Source organism: Herpailurus yagouaroundi, unplaced genomic scaffold (assembly GCF_014898765.1).
Source record: "Herpailurus yagouaroundi ecotype Mexico unplaced genomic scaffold, PumYag 28, whole genome shotgun sequence".
NCBI lineage: Eukaryota > Metazoa > Chordata > Mammalia > Carnivora > Felidae > Herpailurus > Herpailurus yagouaroundi.
This window is the reverse complement of record NW_024412376.1, coordinates 93707886-93714971: the sequence shown is the minus strand read 5'-3', so window position 1 is coordinate 93714971 and position 7086 is coordinate 93707886.

Genomic DNA, 7086 nt, shown 5'->3' with positions numbered 1-7086 from the left:
GGAAGGAAGGAAGGAAGGAAGGAAGGAAGGAAGGAAGGAAGGAAGGAAGAAAGGAAGGAAGGAAGGAGAAAGAAATAACAAAAGAAAGAAAGAAAGAAAGAAAGAAAGAAAGAAAGAAAGAAAGAAAGAAAGAAAGAAAAGAGAGAGAGGACAGAAGGAAGAAAGAAAGAAAGAACGAACGAAAGAAAGAGAAAAGAAAGAAAGAATTGTAAACCAATTTTTTGTCATTTAGAATTATAGTATAATTCTATATTCTACTCCTCTTTTCTTCCTTCAAAGTGCCTTGAACATAGTGAGCATTCAATAAACTTTTAATTACTGGTGATATCAATAGTGACATTGCTTATGTTCTATTTATAGTCTCTTAGCTTTGTATTCTTAAGGAAATGGAATTACGGACAAAAAAGGAAACTGGAAGTTAATGAGATATTATTTTTCTTTTCATCATTGATTGACAGCATACTCTTAAGTAATTTTTTAACTGTACAAGTATAACTTTAAATTTTAAACTCGAAAAAAAATTTAACTCATTGAATGGCTTGTACTTCATAAAGAATATGGAAGAATAACCTATTGGGAGACATTACTGATGTGCACATTTTCTTAACAACTACTACATATATGTTTGCTTTTCTCTTTGATAAATGAAATCTATATGTTTTGCTACTCTTTAATAGGATTATTTTATCTGAGTTTAATACAGTAATTTAACTAGAGATTAACATTATATGAGATGCATGGTTAACCTAGACTCTCTTTGTCTTCCCCTTACAACAACTAATTTTCTAGGTGTACCATGTGGTAAGCTTGTGCTGCAAAATGGAACGACATGATAAATAAGGAAGCTTCTTAGGACCAAGTACTAAAGAGCTGATAAGAGCTGATTTAATGTGTTTAAGTGAGTAAAATACAATCTTTACTATCTTTGGACACAAGGGGCAATGTAATGTTGATTCTTGGGTCACTTGTATCTTACTCTCTATCAGTACCTTTTTCTCATCTTCTGCAGATGTGTGAAAAGTATCTTGGTAGGCTTCTCTTGTAATTTCACAGTGAAATTAATCATTAATTTCATAGTGAGCACAGGAGGGAAAGCCTAATGGATACAGTTGGGATGACATTGCATAGGATTTTTAAAAGGGTTTGAGCTTGAGACAGGGCAATAGAGTTACTCCAAAAGATATGAAGAACAATGAATAGGGAGCATAATGTCCGAAAAAGATTCTCTAATTTGACCCCATCAACAACTTCTACAGTACTGTTTCTACAATACTGTAGGCAGCAAAAAATAATGGACATTTATTCTAGCATGATGTAATTTATCACATCTACTAATATTGTAATATATCCTCAAAAATGTAGAATAAATATAAATTGTGACCATGAGAAAGTGCCCTGTGAAATAGGTAAAATTAAACTGCATATCATTTTGAATACCCCTGTGGTTTTTGTGGTGCTAAGTATATAAAGACATGCGCAATTGTAAGATACAGACTTTGAAGCCAGATAGGAAAGATATTTAAATATTTTAGGATTTAAAAAGTTCAAATGTTTTAGTATTAGAAGAAAAAAACATATTAATCAGCTCAAGAAATGCACTAAACCCTAGTGAGCCTGGTAGATTTCTGAGAATAGGGGTACTAGGTACAGGTTAAACACAGAGACTTACCAAGTTTCTACCACTGAGTAGCAGTGACTGAGAGCAAATATCCAATCTCTCTAACCTCTAATTTTCTCATCTATGAAATGAGGATATCTCAGTTGTGTGATTGTTGTAAGGAATAAATAATATGGTTCTTAGCAAAGAACCAAGCACAGTGGAATCTCTCAGTATAAGTAGTTGTTATTATTACCTAGTCCCCCTATTTTAAGGTGCCTTTGGAAGCACTTTTTCACTACGGCAGTTTCAACATTATTCTAAGCCTTCCCCAACCTCCCGTCCCACCCACAACATACCTGAGATATCTGATACCTATCAATCACTTTGGTTTACTATGGGAAGTAAAACATTTTCAGCCAGGTAGAGAGGTTGTGGGATGTTAGAGAGAGGGTATCTCTTTCTCTCCTTAGTGTATGGATTACAATAGCAACATCATTCATAGAATTTGCTTCAGCAGCCTGAAGAAATAATAGTGATAGCAATAGAATTAACATTTACTATCTTTTATCGGCAGTTTTGCGTTCTTGAAACCTGGTTTCTTTAAAAGGGTGGTGGCAGAACTCTGTATGAATTATGTTGATTTGCCATGGAAGAAAAATAAAAACACAACAAATGGTTTCCAAATTTGCCAGACTCATTGAGACAGCAGCTCTGAAAAACTTCAGAATGAATATCCAATTCAGAGATAAACTCAGCCTCTAATGTTCCAGGTGAGTGAAAAATGGACAGACTGATAACACAGTGACAGATCTGCTTCTACTTTTCAGGATCATTTGAGTTCAGCAGGGGAGAAAATAAATGGATGAAAAAAATATTTTAGGAGAAATTATAATGAATTGTGTAGTGTTTTGAATTGAAGTTATAATGCTTTGTAAACAGAAATCACAGCAAATTAATAAAATGAGCATGTTTTTCTTCTAATATCAAAATTATACAGGCATCTAATATATTTCCCTCTGTAGATAATTTGATATTAGATAATAGTAAGTGGCATGTAAGAATTTTTCTTAGGGTCCCTGGGTGGCTCAGTCGGTTAAGCGTCCAACTCTTGATTTCAACTCAGGTCACGAGCTCAATGTTTGTGAGTTCAAGCCCAGCTCCATGCTGACAGCAGGGCAGTGCTCACTCTCTCTGTCTCAAAATAAATAAACTTATTTTTTTTTCAACTGTATATAAAAAGCATGTCATTAATATTTTGGAAGCTTGCTATCCCACCCAAAATTAAAAATTTACATTATTAAGTAATTAAGAAAAGGAAATTATTCAGAGAAGAAATTATTATTTAATGGCTACTTGATAAACAGTTTAGCATTAAAACATAATGACACCAATAAATACATATTTGTAACACCACTTGACTAAGAAAATTATATTGTATCATGTATGTAATCAATCATCCTTTTAAAATTAATTTCCATTTTTAATTTTTATAAATATCACTTGAATTCAATTTCTCTTCTATTATCTTCACAAGAAGGGGACAAGAGCTTGTCTATATATTCAGCCTAATAATTGTTCATATATATTTATGTACTATGAATGAGTTCCTCTTAAATCAACTTCTCCGGTAAGCAATGATTGTTCCTTAAGTCTCATGGATTCTCTGCTGAGCCCATTTTGACTTAAATTCCCCTTCGTGAGCAATGGGTATTGTATGTAGGCAATGAACCATGGGAATCTACTCCAAAAATCAAGAGCACACTTTACACACTGTATTTTAGCCAATTTGACAATAAATTATATTAAAAAAAGAAATCAAGAAATTCCCCTTAATTTTCCTCACAAAAATATTAGATTCAAAGCTCTTTTTGTTTTTGTTTGTAGATCAGGATAGGAAGAAATTCTGAGGAATCAGATTATCACAATGAAGGATTTTTTTGATAGCAGAGGATATTAAACATTTGAGGATGGTTACAAAATAAATTATGTTTCTATTTTACATTATCAAAATTTACAGTGCAGAAATAAATCTGCTTCAATATGTAAATCTTTAATTCCTACAGGAAATCTAACTAGAGATTTCACAGGTATGTCTTCAAGTTCATATATAACAAAGAAAAATAACACTCAAACATCTTCACACAATCACCAAAAGGAAAATCTAATTCACATAAAAAAAAATCTCACTGATGTTACTCAAATGTGTACAGCCAATTTTCAAGCAAGGAAGTAGCATACACCCATAAGATCATTAAAATACTGATAAAAGATTTTAATAGACACATATACACATAATGTAGATGTTATGTGCAGTGAAGAAAGAATAGCAGTGAAAAGATTTGCCAGGTAGTAAAAGCAACTCATGTTTAATGGCTTAGTTTATCTCTCTGTGTCTATAACAACAATCAATTAAATGAGAATTCAATCTCCTTAATCATCTTGGATTACTGTCTTAACCTGTAGGGAACATTTAAATGATTAAAATAACACTCTCACACATGTGAAAAATCAAAGTGGATTTCCATGATAGGACTGACTGAAAAGATACACAGATATTAGTTTTTGTTGTTACACAAATAGCACAAGCTTATTAGAAATAAATGCATACAAGAAAAGGAAAACAGACAAAGTATCACTGTGTCAGCCACATGAGATAACCTGTTGACTCTCCTGTTAAGAATTACCTTTTCTAAAAAGATCATTTAAAAATATGTACCCAAAGCATGCAATGTCTGTACATTTGAGCAATTTCACTTCTAGAGATCTATGCTCAGAAAATAATGAGATCTATCCTCAGTACACTCAAAGAAAGGTATTCATGCTGTTTACTACAATTGTAAGAACATTCCTGCATTTTCCCCTAAAATTAGCAATGTAATTTTCCAAGTTTCTGATTACATATTGTGCTAAGACCACTTACTCTTTATGTGATATGTGACATAACTAGTAAATGATGAAGCCTGTGTCTCTATATTTTCTTCTTAAGTGGCACAATACGCCCAGATATTTGCAATTGACTTTTTCCTCCATTTGCCCTCTGCTCTTTAAGAAGGAAAGGTTAGCTATGTTTACCTAATAAACTTGTGAAAATGTAGAGCTAACGTATGTAAATAACTACCATGATGGTGTGTGAAATAGCTAATTCTACTTAACTTATAAAGCATACTTTAGTGGGAAAAAAGGGAAAAAATCATTTTACTGCTCATCTCCTGAGACAAATGCCACCTATGATGAAATAGTGTTTGTGGAAGTAAAGAATAGATTTAGTTCTGGACAGGAATGAGCTACTAACTGGATGAAAAGGAAGCGAGGTTGAAGACACTTTCCCAGTTAGGTAAAAAAGCACCAAGACAAATGTGAAGCATCAAAAAGAGTCTACCTAGGGGCACCTGGGTGGCTCAGTCCATTAGTCCATCAGTCAGTCAGTCCTGACTTCGGCTCAGGTCATGATTTCACAGTTCATGGGTTCGAGCCCTGCGTCGGGCTCTGTGCTGACAGCTCAGAGCCTGGAGCCTGCTTCAGATTCTGTGTCTCCCTCTCTCTCAGCTCCTCCCCCACTCATGCTCTGTCTCTTTCTCAAAAATAAATAAGCATTAAAAATAAATAAACAAAAAGAGTCCACCTAGAAGCAAAAGAGAAGTGGCCCAAGTGCATCTTGTATTTATTACAAATTTCTCAGAATAACTTGTTTAAAACCATTCAATTTTGTTGTTGATAATTAAAACTCCTTAAGAAATGATTGACGTCGAATGATTGACAGACATTGGTTCCACTGTTTCCTTTTGTAGGAAACTGTCTACTCACCCAAGCGACTCCTGTGAGGACTAGGGTTCTTCTTTGACTTTGACAGTATATATCTTTAGAACTTGGCAATTTGCCCCCAAAGCTTCTTAAATGACAAATGTGTACGTGAAAATATTCAAATGTTATTTTGACTTTGATTCAAAATATTATTCAAAATATTATTGTACCTTTCTAGTTTGGCTATTTGGTATTTTCATTAGAATAAGGTTCATTCAGGCATTTTGATTCTTTCCCTTTCTAACCTGTAGTTTCCACCTTTACTGATTTTATCATTCTTAATCTTCTATGATGAAACAAATTTATCCAGCCGGTAGAATCATTTATTCTTGTAGGGTGAAAAAACATCAGAATTAAAAAAAAAAGAACAAACGTGAAAAATGTATTCATCTTTCTCCATTCTTTTTACGTGGATGTTAGATTGTTTGCTTCCCAGACTCAGTTCTGAAATTATCAATCTTGGCAGAAACACTTTCAAAGACAGAACTATTGGACACTCTGCAAAGAAAAATAAAACTTGAAAGATACCATCCAGTAAGGTGTAGATTCATGGATCCCTTGGGAAACATTAGACTACTCTGGTTACTATGTTAGTTTTATAGTATATTCCTCAGATTTCCTGTCCTTCCAACTGCAATAGACTGTGTTTTGGTTCCTGCTATGTATACTTCATGATAAAATTGTGATTCAAGTGGAACTTTTAAATAAATGCAGGCTCATAGGTGTTGAAAAGAAGCACCGAAAATAGAGATCATTACACAAGCAGGAAGCAGTTTGGCAACCTTAAGGGTTAGTCTCCTTTGTATACTAAAAACAAATACATATGTGCCTAATCAAATCACTGTCACATTTTCCTCCATTGGACACATTAAATAGAGATGCTTGACTTCCACACTGGGACAATTCAGGACACAGGATACGGTTGTATGAATAAAGACCATAGCAGGGTGCTTGTGCAGTAGATGTAATGATATGATGATGATGATAACAATAATAAACTATTACTTAAATTTTAGAGTCCTAAAGTAGAAAATATATCTTACTAAGGAATATCCAAATTTTGATACAAAAGTAATAATTTACCAGAATGAATGCCAATTTTACAACTAGGTTCTCATATTTGAGTAACCGAACAGATGACGGTAATTTGACAGTTCTCTGTATCTAAATCAAGACAATTAACATTGCATTAAAACTTGTATTAAGATATTAATTTGCTTTTCATGAACACCAAATACTCAATTCCGTGTCAATGAATTATCACAAAATAAACACCTTGATATACATTTTTATTTTATTTTATTTTGAGAGGGAGAAAGCGCACATACACATGTGTGAACAGGGGATGGGGCAGAGAATGAGGGAGAGAGAGAATCTTAAGCAGGTTCCAGGCCCAGCATGAAGCCTGAAGAGGGATTCGCTGTCATGACCTTGAGATCATGACCTGAGCCGAAATCAAGAGTCAGATGTTTGCGGGGCGCCTGGGTGGCGCAGTCGGTTAAGCGTCCGACTTCAGCCAGGTCACGATCTCGCGGTCCGTGAGTTCGAGCCCCGCGTCGGGCTCTGGGCTGCTGGCTCAGAGCCTGGAGCCTGTTTCCGATTCTGTGTCTCCCTCTCTCTCTGCCCCTCCCCCGTTCATGCTCTGTCTCTCTCTGTCCCAAAAATAAATAAACGTTGAAAAAAAA